The sequence below is a fragment of the Mus musculus genome, chromosome 8, assembly GCF_000001635.26.
Source record: "Mus musculus strain C57BL/6J chromosome 8, GRCm38.p6 C57BL/6J".
Classification (NCBI taxonomy): Eukaryota; Metazoa; Chordata; class Mammalia; order Rodentia; family Muridae; genus Mus; species Mus musculus.
In genome coordinates, this window is record NC_000074.6 from 121044408 (window position 1) to 121061216 (window position 16809).

General features: G+C 49.8%; 1 long non-coding RNA gene across 2 annotated transcripts in view; it reads right to left on the reverse strand.

The window, feature by feature from the left end:
* Positions 1-10474: 10474 nt before the first annotated feature.
* Fendrr (Foxf1 adjacent non-coding developmental regulatory RNA) overlaps positions 10475-16809 on the reverse strand; it is a 28229-nt gene continuing 21894 nt past the window's right edge. Inside the window, exons 5-6 of one of the 2 annotated variants that reach the window (NR_045471.2) lie at positions 15078-16322; positions 10475-10645 (exon numbers count right to left, since the gene is read on the reverse strand). This is a non-coding gene — a long non-coding RNA (Foxf1 adjacent non-coding developmental regulatory RNA). Of the gene's footprint in view, positions 10646-14394; positions 16323-16809 lie in introns of those variants that run through there. The other variant, NR_130109.1, reaches the window with a different exon arrangement.

The window sequence follows — 16809 nt, forward strand, 5'->3', positions numbered from 1 at the left end:
ACACAGACTTGAGATAGCCTCTGTTCTCTAGGCTCTGCGTGGCTGCAGCTGGATCCCCATCCAAGATGGTACAAGGTAGATGGTGGCAGCTGATACCCCCCAGGTAAACGCTGAGACTTAGTAAGGGTCTCAAGAAGTGTCCCATTTGGAAATGTAAGCTGTCATAATAACCAGGAGCCCGCAGTTAGGCATTCTTTCTGCTAACACACGGGAATGCCCTGTTGATGGGATCCCAAATAGGCAGTAGCAGACTCATCTGAGAAATCGGTGGAATTAACTTGGGTGTCACCCAGATCTCCTGAAATGTCAGGGACATGAATGTCAGGACACTTCTATGTTCTCTTATTTGCTTGTGTGTGTGTGCGCGTGTGGATGGGGCTAAGGGTGCCCTGTGAGTGCTCAGAGAGAATAGTGCTGGCCCAGAGCCCATATGTGGACAGCAGGGTTAAGTGGGAATGAGGCGCTGAGAGAGGGCTCAACCATGGAGAATAGTTTGGGGGTCAAGATCATGAGAATTTGGGGAGTACAGTCAGGGCAGAGGCCGCTTAGGGTGAGTGAAGCATCTTGAGCCTACAAGTCCCCAACAAATAGTGTGATGGATCCCATAAACCCAGTCAGAGTTTCTATGGTCATATCTATTCTTAGTTCTTCATTTTTGATGGTGTGGAGGTTTGGATAGGAATGATATATGTAGATTCATGTGCTTAAATTCATGGACCACAGGGGGTGGCACCATTAGGAGGTGTGGCCTTTTGAAGTGGGTGTGGCCTTGTTGGACTAGGTGTGGCCTTGTTGGAGTGGATGTGGCCTTGTGGGAGGAACTGTGTCACTGTGAGGGTGGGCTTTGAAGTCTCAGATGCTTGACCCAGGCCTAAGCCAACATTTACATGTCTGCTGCCAGCAGATCAAGATGTAAAACTCTCAGCTTCTTTTCAGCCCTATGTCTGCCTGCACACTGCCATGCTTCCTGCCATGATGATAATGGACTGAACCTCTGAACCTATAAGTCAGCCCCAATTAAACGGGTTTTTGTTGTTGTTGTTGTTGTTGTTGTTGTTGTTGTTTATAAGAGTTGCCACAATTGGCCGGGCGTGGTGGCACACGCCTTTAGCCTTTAATCCCAGCACTCGGAAGGCAGAGGCAGGCGGATCTCTGAGTTCGAGGCCAGCCTGGTCTACAAAGTGAGTTCCACGACAGCCAGGGCTATACAGAGAAACCCTGTCTCGAAAAACCAAAAAAAAAAAAAAAAAAAAAAAAAAGAGTTGCCACAGTTATGGTGTCTGTTCACAGGAGCAGAAATCCTAAGACAGAAGTTGGTACCAGAAGTGGGGTATGGCTGTGATAAGCCTGACAGGCTTTTGTTTGGAGAAACGTGGACTTTGTAACTTTGGATTAGAAAAGCAGTTGAATGCTTTAAGTGGAGCTTAGTGGGTTGTTCTAATAGGAGCCTGGAAGACAGTGGTGCTGAGGATGATTTGAACTATGAACTACGGGGGTAGGGGGGTCTGGCTCAAGAAGTTTCAGATGAGAAGGATGTTAGTACGTGGCCTAGAGATCATTCTTGTGATATTTTGACCAAGACTGTGGTTGCTTTTGAATCTTGTCTGAGAAGTGTGCCTGAGGCTAAATTGAAGAGTTTTTGGATTCATCACTTTGGCAAAGGAAATTTCGAAACAGCCTAGTATTGACTCTGTCCTGTGGCTTTTATAAGTGTTCACTCTTATGCAGATCTATAATGCAAAGGAGCAGATTGGGCATAAAATTACAAAATGTACAGTTTGGGGAGAAAGGGGCACTGCTAAGTGAATGGAGCTAAGCCCTGTGTTCAAGGAGATGAACAGGCAAAAGAAAAGCCTGATGTTTAATGCAATGAAAGGGGGCCATGAACTCAGGGCAATAAATATCCTCTCAGCCGAGCTTCCAATATGTGAAAAGGAATCACAGGACAGCTTATGTGCAGAAGTGGTGGTGCACACCTTTAGTCCCAGCCCTCTGGAGACAGAGGAAGTTGGATCTCTCTAATTCTGAGGCCAGCCTGGTCTACAGAGAAGGCAGCCAAGCTTAGGCAGCAAAGGAGATCATGGAAAACCGAAAGCTGGAGAAGATGGGATTGAACGAGGGAGCCATGTTCCAGCCCCAGCAAGAAGCAGAACTTGGCAGCTTCGGCCGCGTGGTTCTGGCTTTAGAGTCAAAGACAGAAGAAAGGGGTTATGGGCTCTCCCTCTATAACCAGAAAGCTGCTCAGGCCGACCTAACATGCCAGGGGTGTCCCTGCATGGAGGCCTAGAGAGGCCATTGTGTGAGGCTGTGAAGGTAGAATCTAGATTGCCTTGGGGACCCCAAGATATTGGAGATGCGAGAGCCTTGGGACACCTGCGAGGAAAGCTGCTAACAGCGACTGGAACCTGTCAGAGGAAGAAGTTTGTTGCAGTCAACAAAGCTGCAAGGAGTTGGAGCAATGAAGAGCGCTTTGACATCGGACATGGAGATGCAGGGTTTGGAGTTTGCCCACCTGTTTACTGGTCCCCAGTATTCCTCTCTGTGTTCCCTCTCCTCCCACTTGGAATGGTCATGTATGTATATCCCATGTCATTGTAGGTTGGAAGTATGTGATCTGCCTTTTTATTTTGGTTTTATAGGGGATTACAGTTAAAAGATTGCTGTGAATCTCAGAAGAGACTTTGAATTTTTTTTAATTATTAACTCTTTGTGAGTTCTGCATCATGTACCCCAATCCCATTCATCTCTCTGTTCCTTCACCCACCCTCCACCTTGCAACCTCCCCCAAAACAAAAACAAACAAACGAAGAAACAAATAAAATAAGAAATAAATAAAACATATTTTTTTAAAAACCCTCATCATGGAGGATTTGGTGTGTAACAGTGTGTCCCACAGTTCACCCTTTTGCCCCCACTTCTTTACTTGCAAGTGTTCATTTGCAATGAGTCATTGTCTAGTTCGCTGCCTCTGGTTTCTGCTGCCCCATCAATACTGGACCCTCACTGGGACCCCTCTCAGACATCCTGCTGTTGCCCTGTGTCATGGACGTCCTGCAGTTTGGGATCTACAGGACTGGCCAGCCCTTTCGTGTGCCCCAGCAGACCACAGATGAAGTAGCTGTCGGGATGGGCCAGCTCAGAGCCCTGGATCTGGACCTGGGTGGCCGCTGAGTGGGTCAGCCTATCACCTCTCCTGCACTATCACCTCTCCTGCACCATGACCTCCAGGGGGAGCTCTCCAGCACTCCCTGGGCTAGCACACCCAACAGTAGCCAACAAGGGGCACGGCCAGCTCTCCTCCCTCACGGCCTTGGGGGAGGATCACCTACACCCATGCCACCAGAGCCAGCCCTACTGTGCTGCCCGGGGTCCCCACTCTCAGGAGTGCTGCAGCCGGTGTGGGGCGAGGAGGTGAGGGAACTCTGAACTTTTAAATAGGGCTGAGACTGTAATAGACGGTGGTGAGTTCAGGAGTTGGACTGAATGCATTTCTGCATTGTTTTATGCCTGCAAGCCTATGGGGGACCACGGAGTGCAATGTGGTGGCTTGAATAGGTTTGGCCCCCGTAGACTCATGTGTTTGAATATGCTTGGCCCATAGGGAGTGGCACTGTTAGGAGGTGTGGCCTTGTTGAACAAAGTGTGCCACTGTGGGAGTGGGATTTGAGGTTTCAGATGTTCAAGCCAGGCCTAGGGGCGACATTTACTTCTGCTGCCTGCAGATCAAGATGTAGGGTAGGGGTGATGATGGTGGTGATGGTGATGATGATGGTGATGATGATGGTGGTGATGATGGTGGTGGTGATGATGGTGATGATGATGGTGGTGATGATGGTGGTGATGGTGGTGGTGATGATGGTGATGATGATGATGGTGATGATGATGGTGGTGGTGGTGATGATGATGGTGGTGATGATGGTGGTGGTGATGATGGTGGTGATGGTGGTGGTGATGATGGTGGTGATGGTGGTGATGATGGTGGTGGTGGTGGTGATGATTGAGGTCACATGATATCAATGGTGGGTGGTAATAATGACACGATGACAGTAATGGTAAACTCTGGCCCTAGTCTGAATCTTAACAAAATGAGAAGAAGAAAAAAGAGGAGGAGGAGTGGAAGGAGGAGGAAGAGCATTGTGGTGCTTTCTCTACCTTCCCTCATCTCAGACACAATGGATCCAAGGATGTCTCCTACCTGGTTCCCACACCCACTTCACAGGGCACCTCTCAGAATCATCCTGATTTATTTCCTGGGCAGCTGGTCTCTTGCCCTGTGGATCCTGGGTCTTTTCCCATCATCGTATACAATGTTTGAGCAAGGCAGAAAATGTGGGTTTGTTTCCAGATGTAACTGTAGAGCGCATACTCCTTTTAAAAACTCCCTGAGCCCAGTCTCAAAGCTGACCTTCCCAGACTCCGTATGAGATGGACTCTGTGGGCTGCTTCAAGTCCAAACTCCAGCTCTTTGAGAAGAAAATCCCAGCATGGCTAGGAAAGTTTGTAAAACACCTGAAAACAAATGTTGACATCACTCACCCCACCACTCAGTATGGGTTTCTCCAAGGGGCTAGCCCTGGGCACCAGAATTTGGAAGTCTGCAAGCCTGAGGTCAGCTATTAGCACTTACAATTAGAGATTTGTGACTCTGAATAGGTCACTGTGCCTCAGTTTCCCAACATGTCCAAAGAAATAGTGTCTTAGTCGGGGTTTCTATTCCTGCACAAAACATCATGACCAAGAAGCAAGTTGGGGAGGAAAGGGTTTATTCAGCTTACACTTCCACACTGCTATTCACCACCAAAGGAAGTCAGAACAGGAACTCATACAGGGTAGGAACTTGAAGGCAGGAGTTGATGTAGAGGCCATGAAGGAGTACTGTTTACTGGCTTGGTTCCCCTGGCTTGCTCAGCCTGCTTTCTTATAGAACCTGGGACCACCAGCCCAGAGACAGCACCACCCACCATGGGCTGGGCCCTCCCACCTTAATCACTAATTGAGAAAATGCCTTACAGCTGGGTCTCATGGAGGCATTTCCTCAAAGGAGGCTCCTTTCTCTGTGATTACTCCAGCTTGTGTCAAGTTGACACAGAGAACCAGCCAGTACAAGTTGTAACGGCAGTAGTTGCCTAAGAGAGCTGTAGAGATGAAATGAGAAGTGTCTGGTGTGTGCTCATAATGGCACATGGATGTGTGCACGGACAGATGGCTGTGCGCATGGACAGACAGATGTGCTTGCAGACAGGTGGATGTGTGCATGGACAGATGGATCTGTGCACAGACGGATGTATGCACAGATGGATATGTGCACGGACAGATGAATGTGTGCACAGACACATGGATGTGTGCACAGACAGGCAGATGTGTGCATGGATAGATGGATGTGTGTGCAGACAGATGGGTGTGCGCACGGACAGACAGGTGTGTGCACGGACACATGGATGGATGCTAAGTGATGAATGAATGTGTGAGTGGATGGGTAGAGAGTAGACAGAGTGGGTGGGTGAAGCATTGGTGGAGGGTGAATAGAAGGTAGGTGGATGAATAGTAGAGAGAACAAGTGGACAGACATAGGTGAGAGGATGGGTGGGGGTGGGCTGATGAGTGAGTGGATGAATGGGCTGATGGGTGGGTGTATGATGGTTGACAGCAGATAAGCAGATGGAAAATGCACAGATTAGAGACGGTAGTTGGACTGATGGAGAAGAGATGGATGGGTGGAGGAATCAGTCTAATCCCACCACATGCTCCTATGCAGGCCTCTCTTTCTTTATCCAGCCGAAAATTACTAGACAGACTCTGGGTCCTCACCATATAACACAGCTTAGGGCTGGGGTGTGGTGCTGCAAACACATTATGGAAACCCGAAGCCGAGGCATTAAATGGATTAGGCTTCCAAAGTGAAGCTGGAAGCCTCTTTGAATCAACAAATTTGTGAGCCAGTCAGAAACAGAGCATGGGCCTGAACAGCGAGTTCTCAGCAGGAGAAGTGCAAACACCCAGTGGACTTTTTTTTTATGCTCAAGATCCATAGCCACCAAATAGATGACAACAAAAACTGCTTTGAGAGTCTGCTGGGAGAGAAGAGACGTCCATTGTCCAACCCAGGGGCGGAGCCCATGGGCAACAGTATCGATTTATCAATCAAGATGTATCTACTGGTGATAGTGGCTTGATGGCTACGAGAGTAACCAAGCACTTGATACTTGGAGCTGAGGCCTGTTTACTGTGAAGGAATGTATGCCTGATACTATAAATCTGGTTAAATGCTCATGACTCGGGAGATCATAGGCAGTAGGATAGAAACTACTACTGCTATTTTGCTTAATAGATGTGTTGCAAAAATATCTTGTAAATATTTCTGTTTCTACCCAGAGATTAGTGCTGCTCCTGACCTTGGTTGGGGAAACATCTTTTTGCAAGAGGCAGAAGTTAATGCAGACTCATAACTGGTCAAAGAACTAAAAAAAATGTGACGGTGGATGCTCAGCCATAGACAGGACATCTGTATCAACCATCTCTCTGCCCTAGGTCCAGGGAACATCACGGAAAGGGACATGGGACGAATGTAAGAGGCAGAAGATGGAGCAGGGCTGTGAAATGCTGTCCCCTGGACAGGACATGGCTCTTGCACTCGTGAACTCCCAGCAGCTGGGGGTACAGAGCACGACATCAAGCCAGACAGCACTGGAGCACAGATGGGGAGGGGCGGGGCTCGTGATGCTCCACCCCTAGACAAGGAGTTTTGACAGCTGATGGGGGCTGAGGGAGGGAGAGTGACTCTTCCTTGGGGTGTAAACACTGGTAGGGTGCCCATGCTCTGGTGACCCCACACCCATGCACACCTGGGCAGCACTACCTGAACCCTGTAGGTTTAAAGTAAATAAAGGGGAGAAGCACATGTAGTCCAGGAAAGGGACATGAGGGGATCCTGGGGACACCTGGAGGAGGTAGTGGGAGAAGATAGGATCAAAGTACATGGCATACATGTGTAACATTCTCAAAGAGTAAGTACAAGTTGTATAGTAACGTTGTAGAGACTACATAAAGGGCACACAGTAGCATGGGTGCTACATACACCAGGTCAGTGGGTAAAATCAAAGAAACAGAATAAACATGGCCTGGGAGACGGACAGGGGGAGGGGACAGCAAATTCCAGCCCAATCGCTGCGATACTTGCTGTTCCTGTGCCTCGGTGGGATGGCATACTCTACCGGCCTGAATTCAGTTCATATTTTAAAACCTCAAAGGACACTGGGGTATTCTTCCCATGTCACAGATGGGGAAACTGAGGCTCCTCAAGAGCATTGGACATTTACAGTATGCTTCTCCAAGGTCATCACAGGGCAGGAGGCTGAATCTGAGAAGTCATTTAATGGCTTGGATCCTCCCACTGTCTGAAGTGACTCAGTTTCCCCTCCTCCCTCAGCTCCCCTACTGAGTCCAAGCACATACTCTGAACCAAATCCCATGCTGGTTCAGCAGCCCCCTTTAATGACCCACTGACCTCTAATTTCCCACAAACTTGGAGCCAAGATTCTCGGTGGGGGGCAGCCATGGGAGTGCCCCCCCCCAAGCCTGCTCCAGGAGGCTCAGCAGCAACTCAGATGTCAGAGGCTTCATTCAAAAGCATCAAGGGGAAGCTCTGGGAGGAGGGGTCATGAGTCACCACAACTCCTCCCCACCATGGTAGTAATGCCAGCCTCCACCAAGCCAAACCAGGGGCAGGCGAGGGCTGCGAGTTCAGTTTATGGGTCTCTTGGGCCGTTTTCGGGTCTATATCAGCAGCAGGCAGCAGGTCAAATCTGTTATGACTGGGCCTTTTCCAGCCCTCAGTGGTTGGAGGCAAAACCAGCCTTACATAGTCGCTCATCCCATGTCCTGGCTACAGCTTTCCTCGATGACACTCCAACCTGGGCACTTTCTAATGTCCCAGTGGGGGTGCTCCACAGCCCCCCAGTACTCCTCTTCCTCTGCTCCTAATGAGAGGTACGCATGGCTTCTGAGGAAGATGGTGGGTCTTTCTGCATTCTGTTCTCACACTGGGAGCATCTGGGAATCAGTACTGCCCAAGCATGCCCCAGGAGTTTAAACCACAAGGGAGGGACGCAGGAGCTTCTACTTACAAACCAGCTCCTCCCAGGTATCAGTGAGGTAGCCTAGTCAGAGAGCCAGTTCTGAGGCTCTGTTCATGGTTGTCAGAGCCACAGGACATGAGAGGGATCAAAAATGAACTCCCCACTGTCAGCACTTCCTGTTCAGTAAATATGGGATGTGGCCAGGAATTGATATCATTGTTTATAGTTATTTTTAATTAGCATGCAAAGTAACGGGTTCCAGGGAATGGAGGTTGGGGCCAGAGATTTCATTTAGTGCGTATGACGCTCTGAATTCGATAACCGCTATTGTAAAGAGAACAGTGAGCTCCCTATGGCATGTCCATACTAGCATTGCTTTGTTGGACCCCCTCCTCCCAACTGTCAAAGCTCTTAACTGACAGCTTCTCTAAGCCAGGGGCTGCAAGCCTGTCAACCCAGCAGCTCCAGAGACTGAAGCAGGAGGATACAAAGTTAGAACGTTCAAGGCCAGCCTGAGCAACATGGGGAATTCACACCAACCAGGCAACTCCAGCCTGGATTGGGTGGTGGTTGCTGCTCACCATGTCAGTGACACCTTCCTCACCTTTCAGGGTCAGCCTAGGTCACTCCTAGAGCCACTCCAGGCTTTCTAGGACCCACTCAAGTCACACAGGCTCCTGTGTCAGAGCTCTGGGGTGGAGATGTTTAGGGTCCCCTAAAGCCAGCTGCTGAGTGACACAGCCCACAGGTTTCCTTGTCTATGCCTGGGGGGAGCCAAGAGCTGCCTTTGGTGGTTTTTGCTCTGAGATCCTCCCAGCTGCCACACCTAGGATGCTCATGCCCAGGTGCTTAAGCACAGGTGCCTGATGCAGGTGGTCTCAGGGAAGGCACCTGGCCTCTCTCCTGAAACATGGGTCACTTCGGTGCATAATGGGACTTCTTGCCTGATGCCTAGAGATACCTGGCCAAGAGGTGCCAACCCCACATCCCACCCATGGAATGACACCTTCTACTACCAGAGAGAGAGAGAGAGAGAGAGAGAGAGAGAGAGAGAGAGAGAGAGAGAGAGAGAGAGAGAGGTGGGGGGCTGCAGATGGACTGGGGTTTTAGGATTACAGGAACCTCTGGGTGACCTCCAAGTACCAGGCCAGGGTTGCCATATTAACAGTGACAGAGCTGGAGACCTGGGAGACCCTTGCTGGGAAGAGAAAATGACCTAAAACCTTTTCCTGGGCCAGGGCAGGGACTGGAGTGAGCTGGGAGGGGGGGGGGGCAGGCATCTAATTCACACACTGAAATTTAGATGAAAAAGCCACAAGGCTCATCTCTCCAGAGTATGCAAAGACTTTTATCAAAGTCTAAATGTAAAGGATGGAGTCTATGGCTCAGTGAGTGTGAGGCTTGCCCAGAATACATGACACTCTCAGGTTCCATTCCCAGCGCCATGAAGCTGGTATGCTTGCACATGCCTCTAATTCCAGCACTTGGAAGGAGGAAGTAGAAGGAGCCGTTTAAGGTCATGGCCATCCTTGGCCATACAGTAATCACATGACCTGCCTGTGCTACATGAGACCGTGCCTCAAAAAAAAAAAAAAAAAGATAAATTAAAACTGCAAAACTCCATAACAAGTATAAAATATCAAAAAAAAATTTTTGAAAGGACAAAAATAGGATTCTGACTTCCTAACTGGCCCCTCCCTGATACTGGCCCATAGCCTAATAAAACTTTATTTATAAAACAACAACAATAACAACAGCAGCAGCAGCAAACAAGCTAGCCAGTTACAACAAATAATGGTTTAGCATTTTCATTTTTGCTCCTACTCTAAAATATCAGTCATCATGATCACCCAGATTTCAGAAACACTTTCGTTTGTTTTAAGTTGCTGGAGACAGAACTCCGGCACCAGCCCACGCTGATAAAGTTCTCTGCCACCAGGCTGCACCCTTGTCCCTAGAGTGCATTCTGCAGGTGGCCCTGCCCTGTGCCTCACTTCCTGAATCTGCCTGGCCTGATGCGTGGTACACTTGAGGCTCATGAGTGGTAGGGCTTTGATTTGGGGGTGCAGCTGTGGTTTTTCTGGGTCCTGCCTTGCTTGGTGAGCCTGTATATTTGCAGAGAATGTTCTGGGGTTCATTCTGCTGACGGGGCACAGCCCTTGCCAGGGGTACTGGCATCAAAGTCTTCTCAACTTTAATGATGTATGACATTTTTGAGACAAAATACGGTTGGGCTAATCATATTTTAATAGCCCTACCTTTCTATGCAGCTGGCCCTGCCCTGTGCACAGTGATGATTTAATTTCCCAGCCCTGATGAAGCCTCATTCCAGCAAGGCATTCAGTTTCCCCACTTACAAGTTTCTCTCCCAGATGTCGGATGCCAGGGAACTCTCCTGAACAAGTCCACAAATACAATATTTAATATTGGATGTCAGTTTGGGTGTTCCACTCAATTTCCTGGAAAGAGCTTGAACCGTCTCTCCTTTGGGTGGGACATCCAATCAGCTCTGCACTCCCAGGCCCGTGGAGTGCCGCCGCGTAATACCACGGAACGGAGCGCTCTAATTTCTGAAACGAAAATTTGGAGCAGATGTAAGGAAAATGTGTCATTTATTTCCAAATGCAGCCAGGTTATCAGGCCAGGCAGGCAGGCAGGAGGGACAGTTAGCAAGGACCAAGCTTGTGAACCCCTTCCCTCCGCTGCACGGCAGGCTATCTGGGTAGCTTACCAACCCCCAAAGGAAAGGTGGGTAATGGTGGCTAGCTTAGCACCACATTCTTGAGGAGGAATGGGGTAAGATGCAGAGGCTCAGAACAGGCTTTTCACTGGAGTTGGGATTTCATTTTTTAAAAAGGGTTTGGTATAGCTCAGGATAGCCCCAAGTTCACTATGTAGCCCAGGATACACTTAAATTTATCCTGCCTCTACTGCCTCTACCTCCCCAGTGCTGCGATTACTGGCATGTCCATCACAGCTGGTCTATGCCCTGGGTGGAACCCACGGCTTCTCCTATGTTAGGCGCTCGACCAACTGAGCAGTATCCCTGGTCTCCGACTTGGGAGTTACAGAGCCACGTTCTTGGGATGCAGACACTGGGAAGAAGTCAGCCCGTTTCCAGATATCTACCCCAGTTGGAACCCAGGCTCATGAATGTCCTCTGTCCAGCTGTCTCTTAATTTCTTGAGGTCACCCAGTTCTTTGAGCCTCGAAGTTTCTGTTCCTGGCAGAGGTTCCTTGGTAACTTTATGCTGAAGTAAGCTGGAGAGAGCCCCAGGGCACTGTCATGGGTGGAAACAGAGCCTCAGACATCCAGGGCTGGAGTCAGGGCTGGAGTGTGCCAAGGGTGGGAATCCTGGATCAGGAGGCCTCTTTTCTAAAAAGCCCCAGACGCCTCAGTGGCCCCATCCCTTGAGGAAATAAATGATGGGCCCCTGAATCTGGTCCTTCCCTGCTGCAGATGGTGACAGAACTAACAGAACCAGGAAATAAAATGCCCAACTGCCTGCCAACAGGACATTTAACTCTTGAGACCTGTGTGCTCACTCTGGGCGAGCCTTCCGGGGAATCCGACGTGAAGTCAGGAGGTTGGGGTGTAGTTCCAGTTCTCACTGCACACTGCTCTTGTGTGGTGCTCATTGTTCAGTATTTATCACATAGTACTTACTGCACAGGGTAACTGGGACATTCTCTGCAAGGGCTAGCCTGGTGTTTGAGGGGTGAAATTGTGAAATGACCCAGGCAAAAGGAGAGAGCTCTTGGCTTCTGAAGAGAGCAAGCTCTCTCTGTAGACCACATGTTCTCACCCTTGCCATGGTAAAATATGGACTCTGGAGTCACTGCACTCTACCCGATCCATCATACGTCGCGAGACCGGGCAGTGAGTCCCAGTTAGGACTGTGTCAGTCCCTCTGCTACATCAGGCACACATTTGTCCCATGGCAAAAACCCTCCCACGCCGAGCGGTGGTGGCGCATGCCTTTAATCCCAGCACTTGGGAGGCAGAGGCAGGCGGATTTCTGAGTTCGAGGCTAGTCTGGTCTACAAAGTGAGTTCCAGGACAGCCAGGGCTATACAGAGAAACCCTGTCTAGAAAAAAAATCAAACACACACACACCCCTCCCACAGTCCCGACTCTGCTGTGAACACTAGGGACACACAGGAACGAAAGGAGCAGGCCCTGGACCCAGGTATACATACACCTGGAAGTCAAGCCACGCCTCCCAGCCTCCTTTGCTGGTAGCTGAGATTATGTGACCGCGCTATGGCTAATAAGATTAAGGTAAGAATTTGTTCATCTTATCCCCTAAACGCAGCAATCAGCTGACCAGAGTCCCCACCCTTCCTTCGAGGCAGTCCTCGTTCCTGCTGGCTGGAAATGTAGGCAATGCGTGGAACTTGAAGTAGCCATCTTGAACAAAGGTGTGTGAGGGCAGAGGGTAAGAGGGTGTCACACAGGAGAGAGCCACTGCCCTGGGGCCACCGGTGAAGCAGAGAGGAGTCCTCCTTCTCAAAGCTCCCGTTTGCTCTTTTGCCATTCTCACCTGGAGACCACTGCAACCCAGTGCAAGAGACTCTGGCTACACGGAGAGGGTGCCACCCTGTGGGAAGCTCTGGGCTACGAGGGGCCTGGCGGTTCCTGCTCTGCTCTATGAAACCGACCTGAGACACTCGTCCTGTGTCAAAGGGTGTGAGCCTCTGATAGGACGCGTGTCGTCCTGCACAGGACAGAGAAGCCACCTTCTGAGTGTGAAGACTGGTACAGCCCTGATCCCAGCTCCAACCCGGGGTGTACAGCACCTGTGGTGTACTCATTCCACAGCGCGCCTTGCACAGTGCTCATCACAGAGTGCGCACAGTGTGGTACTCATTCTACAGTACTTATCACATAGTACTCATCACAAAGTGCTCATCACACAGTGCTCATGTGGTGTTCACTGTTCAGTACTTATCACATAGTACTCATTGCACAGTGCTCATCACACAATGCTCATGGTGTGGTGCTCATTCTACAGTACTTATCACATTGTACTCATTGGCTCAAGCCTGGAAGCGTCCGGGTGCTCCTGGGTGTGCTAACTTGGTTCTCGGCTAGTTTTTGTGTTACAGTCAGGACTGAATGTCTAACCTCTGTGTGCATGATCCCAGCAGGCACCGGAGGCTGACAAATGCCCCAGTTACTCCAACATCCACAGAGGCTGCTGTGGGGAGACCCTCAACTGCAGACTTTGCAAAAGACAGCTTTGCCTAGCATTCCCAAACTGTGCAAAACAAACTCTTTTCCCATTTGGTTGGGGAGGCGTGGGGAGGGGAGTATCCTTTTATGGGAAACAGGCTCAGTCCTGTGTATGTTCCTCACATGAAAGCTACCCTGCCCTCACTTGTGGCCGCCTGACCACAAAACAAAATCTCTAATTAAAATCGGTTTGGTTGTGTGTATGTGTCTTTCAAAGAAAACCATGGAAATGATGTCTGTGAGTCAAGACCTGAGAGACGTTACTCTAGCTGCCTCTTCGTTTAGCCTGTCCCCTATGAGACACTGCATGGTTGGGAGGCAGAGCCACTGTGAGGCTGTGGCTGGAGAACCCCTCTGAGCATATTTGCCCTAGTCTTCACCAAGGGCAGGAGGACAAGGCAGAGGAGGATGCTTAAGGTATTCCCTATGGCAGGCCTAGGCCAGAGCTGGGGAAGGTCTGGCCCCACGTGGCTGGGAGGCCAGGGCCAGCCCAGATGCATCTGCTCATTACCCACACATGGCCAGGGGGGATGCGGAATCGGATGGCTTTTGGGAACTGTGTCTAGCCCAGGAATGAGCCTGCGGAGACCTGCGTGCCATCTAACATGTTAGCAAGATTAATGCTTAGCATTGTTTTTGGGAATCCTGTGGTTGGGCGTTCCGTGTCTTTTCCTCTGCCAAAAAAACTCGCTGCTCTCTTCACCCTTCACTCGCTGCAAAGGACAGCCAGGGCTGCACAGGACAGAGCCCTGCACTAGTGAGACCCAAAGCGCCAGGCTCTGCTCTCAGGCTTGCCCACCCTGAGCAGTGCTCTACTCCTGCTCTCAGAGACAGTTCCTTTTCATCACAGATCTTTTCAAGTCTGCAGCATGAACCTGGACTCTGGTGCAGCTGGCACCACCCAGCTCTCACTCCTTCCCAGCTGTGCTCTGATTCCTCCCCAGCTGTGCTCGGATAGCTACATAAGCCCAGGTGGGCATCTGGGCTGCTGGAGCCCCATGATCCAGGGGTGAGGGCAGAGTCCAACTGTGACAGGACACAGATGTACCAACCTGGGACAGGGAGTTAATTATACACGGTCAGTGATAGAATTTGCATTTTAATTTATGAGCAAAAGAGAGTCCAGAAGAATAAGAGTGGTTTCCTAGAAGAGCGGCTGAAGCAGATGCTGAGAGCTAGTCAAATGAGATGCAGCAGGGATTGTGTCGTCCACGTGAGCCCTGCACACCGTGCACGTGTTTCTGCAGCATATTAGCCGTCGTCTCACCGCTGTAACAAAAAGCACCTTAAAGAAGGAAGGGTTCGCGCTGGCTCACAGTGTGAGCGTGCACAGTCCGTCATGGCGGGGAGGCACAGTGGCAGGAACATGAAACAGCTGGTCACATGGCACCCACAGTCAGGAAGCAGAGAGGGGTGACTGCTGGTACTCCACTTGCTTGCTCCTTTTCATTCTGTCCAGGACCCCAGATCACGAAGAGATGGCACTGCCAACACGCAGGGTGGCTCTTCCCACTTCCGTGAACACACTCTAGAAGCTTCCTGACAGGCATACCCAGTGGCTGGTTTCCATGGTGACTCTGAGTCCCATACCCAGGTTTCCATGGTGACTCTCGGTACACATCCCAGTGATATACATGATGCATAACCGGATCTGTTCAGATCCCACCCTCAGCTGATGGAGTGAATGAGTGAGACAGACCAACAGACTCATGAGGCTGGCACATTCCCGAGCGTCATTTTGACATCAGGGAATTCAGAGTACTCACCCAGCAGCTGTAGATGCCTCCATTCAGCACAAGAGGCTGACACCAGGTCAGAGCTCTGGGTGGGCAGGCGGGTAGGGGAAGGAACATTGTCATCTGTCACACGCAGCTGAATAGCTGGTCCTCTGGCTGCAGGGGAGCTGCCTAGAAGATCTCAAGGTAGCTGGAAGTTAAGGAACAAAGCCAAAGCAAGCCCTGCTACCAGTGCCATAGAGGCATGGTGGTTGTGGGAGCCACCCGTTTTCTGACGGGATCTGAGGTCTGCTTCAGAGGAGGGAACACAAATCTAGTGCCATGCACCTAGTCAAAAGCTGTGGGTCCGGAGGTCATAGGCCCTAGGGGAGAAACTACCGGTTAAATGGACACGCTGTCAAATTGCCTTCTCAATATTTCTATTTATATCCATAAATTAGCATTGCTCAGGAAGCTGTTTCTTCCAGTGTAGTGGTTAGTGCTGGGACTCACGGCTTGATCAAAGTGCTAACAGTAAGTGACCGTGAGTGTTCACCCCTGATGGGACACCTATATCCACCTATCCCCTGTGAAGCTCAGGGGACATTATGGGAGAGGAAGCAGAAAGAACATCAAAGCTAGAGGCTGGGAGAGGGGAGTGAAATGCTGTCCTCTGGCCACGATGTGTGAGCATCGGATTCACGAACTCACAGCAGCTGTGGTGATTCACACACGATGGAGTCAGTCAATATCCAGCATGGACGGGAGAGGCTCATAAAATCCCATCCCTGGGTGAAGATCTACTTACAATGGATGCTTCCAAGGAAGGACGGCCGAGCTTCTCCAAAGGTATGGATGACTGCTGGTAGGTTGCCCAAGTCCCTGGGATGGCTCAATGCCCATGTGTGTTCAGGCAACACTCACTGGACTGGGTGTGGTTTTAAAGAAGAGGAGGAGGAGAAGGAAGAGGATGGAGGGGAGGGAGAAGAGAGGAGAGAGAAGAGATTTTGGGAAGACATGGGGGAGTAAGGGGTGTGGCGTAAAATATAATCAACAGACAGTACATGTGTACATGTATGGAACCATCAAAGAATATATATTCATTCCTTAAAAAGAAGGCAGACTCATTCACGGCTAACAGAAGCAGACATGGGAGAGCGCTCATCCCTGACCAGCAGCCGCAGAGAAGAGCATATTCTAATTAGCCTCATGTGGTCCACAAGATCCTTGGATAGAGGATTCCAGTTGAGGTACCATGTCAGCTAGGAGTGACTCTCAAGTGGGTGCTGTGGGCACCTGTGTTAGGGAAGAAAAGAAGGAAGCAAGTTAAACACAAGATCCAAGGGAGAGCAAAGATGAGAAAAGAGTAAGAGACCAGCAAGATGGCTCAGCAGGTACAGGAGCTTGGCGTCAAGGCTCATAATCTGGGTTCAGTCCCTGGAACCTGTATGGTGAAGGAACTAACTCCATAGAGAGGTCCTCTGATCGCTACACAAATGTGCTGGCAAACAAACAAACAAACAAACAAACAAACAAGCAAACAAGCAAACAAAAGTAAATGTAACAAAGAAAACATTAAAAACAAGGAAATAGGGAAAAAGCAGAAAATTAATGAAGACCCAAAGCAGTATCTTTGAAAGAGTTGATACAGGGGATGGATCTCTGTATCAAATGACCAAAAAGGAAACCGAAGGAAACAAAGTAACACACAAGTCACAGATACTGAGGACAAAGGAGGAGCCATCACTACAGACTTTACAGGTGTCTTTTTTAAATGATCTGC